Source organism: Thermobia domestica, chromosome 13 (genome assembly GCF_964235325.1).
Source record: "Thermobia domestica chromosome 13, izTheDome1.hap1.1, whole genome shotgun sequence".
Taxonomy (NCBI): Eukaryota; Metazoa; Arthropoda; class Insecta; order Zygentoma; family Lepismatidae; genus Thermobia; species Thermobia domestica.
This window is the reverse complement of record NC_137466.1, coordinates 90,116,878-90,129,291: the sequence shown is the minus strand read 5'-3', so window position 1 is coordinate 90,129,291 and position 12,414 is coordinate 90,116,878.

Below are 12,414 nucleotides of genomic sequence, written 5' to 3'. Positions count from 1 at the left end.
AAATAAGATCAAAAGAGAAGAAATAGAAGAAAGTCTGAGCATTTTTACAAGAAAATTCACAATGAATGACATGAAAGTGTGGGAGAAAAGTTCAGAAGAAAAGAAGAGTGATTAAGAGAGAAAGGTAAAAGAATAGGCTGGAAACAAGAAGAGACAATAGACGAGAAAAGAGTGGTAATCATAGCAGATATTGAGATTACTGAAGAAGAGAAGCAGTTTTTTAAGCCTAGGATATAAATTCAGAGTAGCAAAAGAGGAGGTAGATAAGGAAGAAGCGGTTTATGGAATAGAGGAAGCACTTCAGGAAATAAAAGATGAAGAAAGGAACAGAATTCAGAGGAAACTGGTAAATATAGTAAATAGCAAATCAAGAAGACAAAGAGGCAATCTGACTGACAAAGACAAAGCGGGAATGAAAAGGATAAGAACGAGAAAGGACATAGTAGTGGAACAGGCAGACAAAGGGGGAGGTATAGTTGAGATGAATAAAGTATGGTATGAAGAAAAACTTGGAGATCTGAAAGACGAGACATATGAAGATGTGGCGGATAAAGGACAAGAAGAAGAGATAAAGAAAAAGATTATACAGGACTGCAAAAAGAAAGGGTTCAAGAGGTTAGCGAGAGAAGAAGGAAAGTTACCTAGGATGAAAGGATTTCCAAAAATCCACAAAGAAGTAGAGAAGTTGAGGCCGGTGATTAACGGCAGAAATAATATTTTAGAACTGTTGGAGAAAAAGCTTAAGACGATAGCCGAGGCAGTGAGAGAAGGATAAGAAAGTAGGAGAGTAGAGAATACGCAAGAGATTAAGAAGATGATAGATAAATTAGGAAGAAGAAATGAGAGCACAGTGCCATTTAGTCTGGATGTTAAGAGTATGTTCCCGAGCCTTAAGAGAGAAGAAATATTGAGAGTAATAGAAGAGGAAATGGGTGAAAATAGTAGAAAATTGGGACAATAAGAAGGTAAGAAAAGAATTAGAGGCATTGTGAGAGAATGGATACTGTATAATCAGAGACAGGATTGTTAAAATGAAGGAAGGACTTAATATAGGATCTCGTTTGAGTCCAGTACTATCAGATAAAATAATGAATCGATGGGAGAAGGAGAGAAACTGCTTATTTTTTGTCGTTATGTGGACGACTGTTTAGGAATATGGAAGAGAACGAAAAGGTAGCTGGAGAAATTCATAAGAGACGTGGAAGATGAAAAGAAAGGGATTAGACTAGAAAATGAAATAGAAGTAGACAAGGAGATAAACTAGTTGGATATGAAAATGAAGAAGTCGGAAGGAGGAGAGTTTATTACATCCTGGTACCAAAAAGAGCGTGCAGCGGGAGTGTATTGCCACAAACGAAGTGATGTGGATGAGGGTACAAAGAAAAATTTCATAAAAATCATGGAAGATAGAATAGGAGACCTAAACACAAATGAAGAACACAAGAAAACGGATTTAAAGAAGTTCTGGACACAACTAAGAAGAAATTGATACAACGAAGAGGATAGGGTCACAAGAGACATAGCAAGAGAGAGAAAGAAAGAGGAATAATAAAGAGCAAAAAATAGTTTGGAATACAAAGTCTAGGCAAAGAAACAGAGAAGATAAAGAGAATGCTTCGGAAAGCAGGAATTAAGACTTACAGGAAAGGAGAAAGCAGAATAATTGAACTAGTCAGAAGAACCAAGAGAAAAGCAATAGCGGACAAAGATCAAAGAAGAGTAATATATAGAGTAGAATGCGCAGAGTGTAACCAAATTTACATAGGAGAGACAAAAAAGAAAATGCAAGAAAGGATAAAACAGCACCATGATGATGTAAGATTGAAAAGGGACAACAATGCGATATACAAGCATCAGAAAGAGACAAACCACAGGATAGGGTGGGAAGGAGCAGAGGTCATAGAAGTAGAGAACAGAACTTTGGTGAGAAAATGGAAGGAAGCCAAGGAGATTATGAAGGTAGGAGACAAGGTGATGAATTGGAATGCAGGATTCTCGATAAATAGACTAAAGAGTGGGAGAAGATTCTGCTTAAAGAAGAAGAAATGAAAAGGAAGAAGAAAGAAAGAGAAAAAATAATAAGGATAATTAGAGAACAGAATGTATCCATCGAAAAAGCAAACTTTTAATTGGACACGTGTGCAGCTAAAAAATGAAAGTGAAAGCCACACGTGTTACTTTTTAATGAAGGGGCGGAGCCTAATTGAAAGTTGATCTCCGGAGAGTATATAAGTGATGACCAACTCCCAAGCAGCCAGAAGGAATGGAAGTATGATGAAGACACAGTTGAGTTGATTTTGAGTTTAACGTCCCGTTCAGCAGCGAGGCTGAATAAGACGTGGACCTACTAATTAACGTGGAATCCGAACCACATGAACTCCCGCCGGGAATCGAACCCTGGTCTCCCGCGCTAAAGGCGCGTACGCTAACCGCTTAGCCACGGATTAGCTCGATGAAGACACAGTTATTGTGTTTAAACTGTTACGTGATAGTGATTTTTACATATTATCACATAGCCTTGCTCAGTGTGTTATTGTGTATTAGTACAAAATGGAAACAAGGCCTGATAGAATAGTTACAAAAAAATTTAGTGAGTACTTTTAGTGCGGTGGCCCGTAATTTTCATTTTATGTAAACATGTAAGGATTAATTTCTCTAAATTGTTTGATGTTTCTGAACATCCTATGAACATACATAGTGCAACTTCGGGTCACAAACTTCATACCTATTTCGCTGTGTGTGAATTAAAATTATTTTTCCATTGAAGTTCAAGTTAATACATATAATCAGGATTGTAAGTGTGTGAAATACATAATTGAATTACCTAAACAAATAAAATAATGTAAATATTTCAAAACCAGAATGAACTAATATGATTCATATCTTTATTCACTTCTTATATTTACACGAGAATTAAATTCGGTCACTGAATTTCTGACTCAGTGAACTAACTTGGAGGAATAAATAGTATCTTCTGTACTTTGTAGTGATTTCACTTGTGCAGTTGAGTATTTTTTCATTCTTGTAAAGTGACTCCTAAAATATTCACAAGCATGGGCGGAGTTGTGGGGGAATGGGGGGATTGCCCCCCAACTTTTAGACAAAATATAAAAATGCCACCTATAAGAAGGCCACCTACCAAGATCTCCGAGACCGACCAAAAGGTCTGCCCCAGCAGACAATTCCTAGCTCCGCCTATCTTCACAAGTACACTCATGTCCAAAATTATTGTCGCATGTCTATAAATATGTAGCTGTAAGAATATAATTTGATAACGAATTCGCCTGGTATTTCTTATAATGTTCGCATGTGTATAATCGGCAAAAACATGTACGTTGCAAATTTCATGTCGAAAGAGCAGTAAATAAGAACAATAAAACGAAAATAAAAGTTTCTTGTCCATTAGCAACATTTTGTTTTATACATTCTAATTTTCGTTTTTATAATTATTTTCCTATGAAATTAACCACAAATCTACATTTCCCGATTATACAGATAGTATCAGTATTAAAAGTACCCTACAAAATCATTATCAAATTATATTCTTATAAGAACACAGTTATAGATATGCGGCAATCATTTTGGACATGAGTGTACATCCGAGATCAGTACAACATATTTCTATCAAGTGTCCTCTGTGGATAAGTCTGTAGAACTGTCACTTTTGTAATCAGGTGTCCGGAGTTAGAGCTCAACTAGAGGACAATTTCTCTCGGTTGAAACGGAGTAGAGATTCATATCCCACTTTAAGCTGTAAGTCCCGTCCTTCATAACGCCGCTGTTGCATAAGAATAAGCTAAAAACTTATTTCTATCCATATGTAATCTAAATAATGTAAAAGTGTTGTAGCCATGGCCCCAACTTCTTTCTGAATAACTGCAATTTGATAGTGCTAATTCGACTGAGCTCGGTCTGAATCTCAAGAAGTCACTGCAAAGCGGTCCAACTCGAGGTCACAGTTCAACTAGATTCTTTCCCTCAGAATCAAGATTTTCATTAGTGTGCATGCGCTTACGAATTTTATTGAAGATTATGTAAACTAATTAGTTGTCACAAAATACTGTAACTGAAGGTTTTTTGCTTCCCGCTTTATCCTAACTTAGGCTCTAACCAATGTATCTTAGGGTCATATCTATATCTTAACTGTAACTGTGTGAGCCAAATAGCCTGTCAGATGTTCACGAGTTCTTCTCCCTTATTACAAATCTAAAGTAGGTTTAATTTCATGCAAATAATCTTGTACATCAATTTCACTAACTCACAATCTCTTGTTCAGACGCGCTACTCGGTCTGAAGTCGCTTAGTCAAGCTTGAACAGTGCTGAATCGGTAGACTGGTAAATAATTTGTACTCTAGTGTTGTAAAACTGGTTTATGTATTTTCTATGACCCTGAGTTTGACTGATTTCACTTTAAAAAAAAAATACGGGCCACAGCAACCCCACAAAGTAAAAGAAATTAGAATTTAGCTTTTAGATTTCTGGGCTTTCGGCATCGATGGCCATGTTTGACTATGACGTCCCTCGGCGAGCACACTATCTGGGGGGAAGGAAACGGCCTAGGACCTATATGTTGGGTACCATCCCGGTATTTGCCTGTTGTGAATGAAGAAACTCCAGGAAAACCTCATTTAGGATGGCTGGCCAGGAAAAGCTTCTTACACTTTTTCGACTGAGTAGGCTCACCGAGAATCTAATCCGGAACAGCTCGCACCGGGGCGGGAGCGTTAGAGACTACGCTACGGGGGACCACAAAGTAAAAGAAATATACAAAAAAAAAAAAAAAAAAAAAAATAGCGGCGTGGTTTCTGTGATGCAATATTTTCATAATTAATATTGAAACCGCAAATGGTAGTAGATTTCCACCACTTCCGGTTTTAGTAGAATGATTAGAGGCGAAATGCATTTTTGGGACGCCTAATTAATCGTGGAAAACCGCTTCTTGTTATTTATGAAGTTTTTATTGTATAACCATCAACGATAAAACCGGAAGTGTTGATTTTATATTACTTCCGGTTTGAATTACTTCCGGCTTAAGTCCGAGGAAAGTAGCTATTTTAGAAAGCTGAATAGAATTCAAAATATTGCTTCTTGCTGTCACTATTCCTGTTCTATAGAGATAACGTACGCGCCTTTGGCGTGTGAAATCCGGGTTCGATTCCCGGCGGGAGCTCATGTGGTTCGGATTCCACGTTAATCAGTAGGTCCACGTCTCATATAGCCTCGCTGCTGAAAGGGACGCTAAACTAAAATCAAATCAAACCTATAGAGATAACCATTGAAACCGGAAGTGGTTAATTTCTACAACTTCCGGTTTCAATTTAAGATCAATTGAGGAGATAAAGGATACTCTTGGAGAAAACTGCTTTCATCTATCTTTTACCGTTTTCGCTTTGTGTACATCAATATTTGTTGAATCCAGAAATTATAGATGAATGAACCACTTCCGGTTTTAGTAGAAAGTTAATTATAGATATTAAGTATGTTTTTACGAAACAGAAATCCGGATCTCACTACGTATTACCGTTTTCGATGTATGGTGATTAATGTTCAACCGGGAATGGTTTATTTAAACCACTTTCGGTTTGAGAAGATGGTATTAATAAACTCAATTCCTAACTGTTGAATCTTTATATTTTGACCAAATTTGGTGTATGTTCAACGAAGCAATTCTTTATTTTTTGTCACACACACGAACACATAGGTATGGCAAATATATAAATGAGTTTTGGTAAACCAAACTTTAGTTATTCAAAAAAAAAAAAAAAAAAAAAAAAACAAGGAAACTTGTTTTTTTTCCTTGTATTCAATAAATTCGTTTTAATGAAAGAAACGTCGTATTATGTGTTTTCTGTGATAAAGAATATAAAATTAAAAGAAATCTAATCTTCCAGAAAACAAAAGAAGTAGAGAAATAAGAAACATTTAGACTTTCCTTGTTTGTATAGTTGTGAGTAGTAGAGATAAAAGATGCTACTTCGAAGAAGAATCCGTCCGTTTCAAGTAACAAAAGATGTAGAAAAGCAGTCGGAAACATATTTTCGAAACTGAGGATTCAAAATTCATTATTTTTGTTCTATGAAGTATTTTGTTGGTATGTGAGTCACAACAGGTTCCGCCGAAAAAGCAAAATCAGATAGCTGCGGTCGTGAAGAAGTGCGAATTCAGTAAGGAAGTATGGTTGGGGATGGGGTGGGGAGCTGCTCAAGGAGTACATGATTATGAAAATGTAGGTAGACATGAGTTTCGCTTCTCAAATTTCCATATTGCAGTCCTCCTCAGCATGTGTTTTTAAAAGAATGTCCCTGTAGTAATTAATGAGGTTTGCAAGTGGTCTTTTGGCTGTTTAATTACAGTAGTGATCACCTCAGTACGGAAGTAAGTATTACAATTAATCCAATTGAGTAGGTGCAAAATTGACAGTCGTCTGAATTGTATTGCTCTTTAGGATTCGTGTACAATTGCAAGTTCCTAATTGTAATATTTTGTAAGATATTTATGAATTAAATTTTACATGTTATCTTATGCACATTGTGAAGCCTCTGATGATGGAAGCCACAAAAAGTTTGTTTCTGTGATAAGAGATGGCGTTGCTATCGCCCTATCTTTTCAATGTAAATTAATATTCACAAAAAATGACTAATAACTTTTACAAATACTAAACTATGTTCTTCACTGTCAGTCTGTTTGAAGATAATGACTATACGCAGCAATTGTTCCGTGCAGATTTTCGAATTGTTGACTCGTTCATTGTTGAGTTCAACTAATTGTTGCAGAGGAATTCAGTGCCTCTCCCCTTACCATTTGTTCTAGGACTCTGGAATTCTGGTATTTAGTAAAGCATGATGTAATCTATAGGTTCCAAGGTGACAATTTTTCGACATTTTGTTCTTTCCATTGTTGTAAGCTTTTGATTGTTGAAGGAACTCAATACTTTTCCCGTTATCGTTTATCCTAAGATTCTGAAATTTCGGTATTTGGTATACCGTGATGTAGTGTATGATTCATAAAATAATTATTTTTCAGGTCGGTCAAGATGGAGTTCCACATTGCAATTTACAAAAATAATTTATACCAGGGTTTTGTACTAGTTTTGTACTGTTTTGTACCAACAATAAAAAGTTTTGTACCAGTCCCAAAATGTCCCAAATTTTAGATTTTAGTGTGGAACTCCAACTTGACCTCTGAGTTCTACATTCGCCGATTTGCATCAAAATGCCCTCATTACATAAAGAAAGTTTTGTACTGTTTTGTACCGACAATAAAAAGTTTTGTACCAGTCCCAAAATGTCCCAAATTCAAACTTCTAATTTGAGTAACATAAACAAATCTCAATCCCATTAACACATATATCAATAATAATGGTCCCATTTGCTAAAGAAAGTTTTGTACTGTTTTGTACCAACAATAAAAAGTTTTGTACCTGTCCCAAAATGTCCCAAATTCCACATTCTAATGCTGAACACTAAGGTCAAGTTGGAGTTCCACATAGCCCAATCTCAAAATTGTCTCATTAGATAAAGAAAGTTTTGTACTGTTTTGTACCAACAATAGAAAGTTTTGTACCTGTCCCAAAATGTCCCAAAATCCACATTCTAATGCTCAACACTAAGGAAAAGTTGGAGTTCCACATAGCCCAATTTCTTTCAAAATTGTCTCATTAGATAAAGAAAGTTTTGTACTGTTTTGTACCAATAATAAAAAGTTTCGTACCTGTCCCAAAATGTCCCAAATTCTACATTCTAATGCTGAAAACTAAGGTCAAGTTGGAGTTCCACACAGTTCGATTTCTTTCAAAATCGTCTCATTAGATAAAGAAAGTTTTGTACGGTATTGCACCAACAATAAAAAGTTTTGTACCTGTCCCAAAATGTCCCAAATTTCACATTCTAATGCTGAACACTAAGGTCAAGTTGGAGTTCCACATAGCCCGATTTCTTTCAAAATTGTCTCATTAGATAAAGAAAGTTTTGTACTGTTTTGTACCAACAATAAAAAGTTTTGTACCTCTCCCAAAATGTCCCAAATTCCACATTCTAATGCTGAACACTAAGGTCAAGTTGGAGTTCCACATAGCCCGATTTCTTTCAAAATCGTCTCATTAGATAAAGAAAGTTTTGTACTGTTTTGTACCAACAATAAAAAGTTTTGTACCTGTCCCAAAATGTCCCAAATTCCACATTCTAATGCTGAACACTAAGGTCAAGTTGGAGTTCCACATAGCCCGATTCCTTTCAGAATTCTCTCATTAGATAAAGAAAGTTTTGTACTGTTTTGTACCAACAATAAAAAGTTTTGTACCTGTCCCAAAATGTCCCAAATTCCACATTCTAATGCTGAACACTAAGGTCAAGTTGGAGTTCCACATAGCCTGATTTCTTTCAAAATCGTCTCATTAGATAAAGAAAGTTTTATACTGTTTTGTACCAACAATAAAAAGTTTTGTACCTGTCCCAAAATGTCCCAAAATCCACATTCTAATACTGAACACTAAGGTCAAGTTGGAGTTCCACATAGCCCGATTTCTTTCAAAATCGTCTCATTAGATAAAGAAAGTTTTGTACTGTTTTGTACCAACAATAAAAAGTTTTGTACCTGTCCCAAAATGTCCCAAATTTCACATTCTAATGCTGAACACTAAGGTCAAGTTGGAGTTCCACATAGCCCGATTTCTTTCAAAATTGTCTCATTAGATAAAGAAAGTTTTGTACTGTTTTGTACCAACAATAAAAAGTTTTGTACCTCTCCCAAAATGTCCCAAATTCCACATTCTAATGCTGAACACTAAGGTCAAGTTGGAGTTCCACATAGCCCGATTTCTTTCAAAATCGTCTCATTAGATAAAGAAAGTTTTGTACTGTTTTGTACCAACAATAAAAAGTTTTGTACCAGTCCCAAAAAGTCCCAAATTCCACATTCTAATGCTGAACACTAAGGTCAAGTTGGAGTTCCACATAGCCCGATTTCTTTCAAAATCGTCTCATTAGATAAAGAAAGTTTTGTACTGTTTTGTACCAACAATAAAAAGTTTTGTACCTGTCCCAAAATGTCCCAAATTCCACATTTTAATACTGAACACTAAGGTCAAGTTGTAGTTCCACATAGCCTGATTTCTTTCAAAATCGTCTCATTAGATAAAGAAAGTTTTGTACTGTTTTGTACCAACAATAAAAAGTTTTGTACCTGTACCAAAATGTCCCAAATTCCACATTCTAATGCTGAACACTAACGCCAAGTTGGAGTTCCACATAGCCAGATTTCTTTCAAAATTGTCTCATTAGATAATGAAAGTTTTGTACTGTTTTGTACCAACAATAAAAAGTTTTGTACCTGTACCAAAATGTCCCAAATTCCACATTTTAATACTGAACACTAAGGTCAAGTAGGAGTTCCACATAGCCCGATTTCTTTCAAAATCGTCTCATTAGATAAAGAAAGTTTTGTACTGTTTTGTACCAACAATAAAAAGTATTGTACCTGTCCCAAAATGTCCCAAATTCCACATTCTAATGCTGAACACTAAGGTCAAGTTGGAGTTCCACATAGCCCGATTTCTTTCAAAATAGTCTCATTAGATAAAGAAAGTTTTGTACTGTTTTGTACCAACAATGAAAAGTTTCGTACCTGTCCCAAAATGTCCCAAATTCCACATTCTAATACTGAACACTAAGGTCAAGTTGGAATTCCTCATAGCCCGATTTCTTTCAAAATTGTCTCATTAGATAAAGACAATTTTGTACTGTTTTGTACCAACAATAAAAAGTTTTGTACCAGTCCCAAAATGTCCCAAATTAGAAGTTTGAATTTGTCACACAAACAAATCTCAGTCCCATAATCGTATATATCAATGATAATGGTCTAATTAGATAAAGAAAGTTTTGTACGGTTTCGCACCAACAATAAAACGTTTTGTACCAGTCCCAAAATGTCCAATATTTTACATTCTAATGCGGAAGACTAAGGTCAAGTTATAGTTCCAAATAGCCCAATTTCTTTCAAAATCGTCTCGTTAGATAAAGAGAGTTTTCTACTGTTTTGCACCAACAATAAAAAGTTTGCACCAGTCCCAAAATGTCCCAAATTCAAACTTCTAATTTGGGACACAAAAAAATCCCAGTCCCATAAACACATATCAATGATAATGGTATCATTAGATAAAGAAAATTTTGTATTGTTTTGTAGCAACAATAAAAAGTTTTGTACCTTTCCCCAAATGTCCCAAATTCCATCTTCTAATGCGGAACACTAAGGTCAAAATGGAGTTTTACATACCCCGATTTCCTTCGAAATGGTCTCATTAGATAAAGAAAGCCTGAGTTTGGGACAGTTTGGGACTTGTACAACACTTTTTATTGTTGGTACAAAATATTACAAAACTTTCTTTATCTAATGAGACCATAATCATTGATATATGTGTTTATGGGACTGAGATTTGTTTATGTGTCTCAAATTAGAAGTTTGAAATTGGGATATTTTGTGACTTGTACAAAACTTTTTATTCTTAGTACAAAACAGTACAAAAGTTTCTTTATCTAATGAGACCATTATCATTGATATATGTGTTAATGGGACTAAGATTTCTTATGTGTCTCAAATTAGAAGTCTGAATTTGGGACATTTTCGGACTAGTACAAAACTTTTCATTGTTGGTACAAAACAGTACAAAACCTTCTTTGTCTAATGAGACAATTTTGAAAGAAATCGGGCTATGTGGAACTCCAACTTGACCTTATTGTTCAGCATTAGAATATGGAATTTGAGACATTTAGGACAGGTACAAAACTTTTTATTTCTGGTACAAAACAGTACAAAAAGTTCTTTATCTAATGAGACGATTTTGAAAGAAATGTGGTTATGAGGAACTCCAACTTGATCTTAGTGTTCAGCATTAGAATGTTCAATTTGGGACATTTTGGGACAGGTACAAACTTTATTGCTGATACAAAACAGTACAAAAGTTTCTTTATCTAATGAGAACATTATCATTGATATATGTGTTAATGGGACTGAGATTTGTTTGTGTCCCAAATTCAAACTTCTAATTTGGGACATTTTGGGACAGGTAAAAAACTTTTTATTGTTGGTACAAAATAGTACAAAAATTTTCTTTATCTCATGAGACAATTTTGAAAGAAATTGGTCTATGTGGAGCTCCAACTTGACCTTAATGTTCAGTATTAGAATGTGGAATTTGGGACATTTTGGGGCAGGTACAAAACTTTTTATTGTTGGTACAAAACAGTACAAAACTTTCTTTATCTAATGAGACAATTTTGAAAGAAATCGGGCTATGTGGAACTCCAACTTGACCTTAGTGTTCATCATTAGAATGTGGAATTTGATACATTTTGGGACAGGTACAAAACTTTTTATTGTTTTGTTGGTACAAAACAGTACAAAACTTTGTTTATCTAATGAGACGATTTTGAAAGAAATCGGGCTATGTAGAACTCCAACTTGACCTTAGTGCTACGCATTAGAATGTGGAATTTGGGACAGTTTGGGACAGCTACAAAACGTTTTATTGTAAGTACGAAACAGTACAAAACTTCCTTTATCTAATGAGACCGTTATCATTGATATATATGTTTATGGGACTGAGATTTGTTTGTGTTGCCAATTCAAACTTCTAATTTGAAACATTTTGGGACTGGTACAAAATTGTTATTTTTGGTACAAAACAGTACAAAACTTTCTTTATCTAATGATACAATTTTGAAAAAATCAGGCTATGTGGAACTCCAACTTGACCTTAGTGTTCAGCATTAGAATGTAGAATTTGGGACATTTTGGGACAGGTACCAAACTTTTTAATGTTGGTACAAAACCATACAAAACTTTCTTTATCTAATGAGACGATTTTGAAAGAAATCGGGCTATGTGGAACTCCAACTTGACCTTAGTGTTCAATATTACAATGTGGAATTTGGGACATTTTGGGACAGGTACAAAACTTTTTATTGTTGGTACAAAAGAGTACAAAAATTTCTTTATCTAACGAGACGATTTTGAAAGAAATCGGGCTATGTGGAACTCCACCTTGACCTTAGTGATCAGCATTAGAATGTGGAATTTGGGACATTTTGGGACAGGAACAAAACTTTTTGTTGTTGGTACAATACCGTACAAAACTTTCTTTATCTAATGAGACAATTTTGAAATAAATCGGGCTATGTGGAACTCCAACTTGATCTTAATGTTCAGCATTAGAATTTGGAATTTGGGACATTTTGGAACAGGTACAAAACTTTTATTGTTGGCACAAAACAGTACGAAACTTTCTTTATCTAATGAGACAATTTTGAAAGAAATTGGGCTATGTGGAACTCCAACTTGACCTTAGTGTTCAGCATTAGAATGTGGAATTTGGGACATTTTGGGACAGGTACAAAACAGTAATAAACTTTCTTTATCTA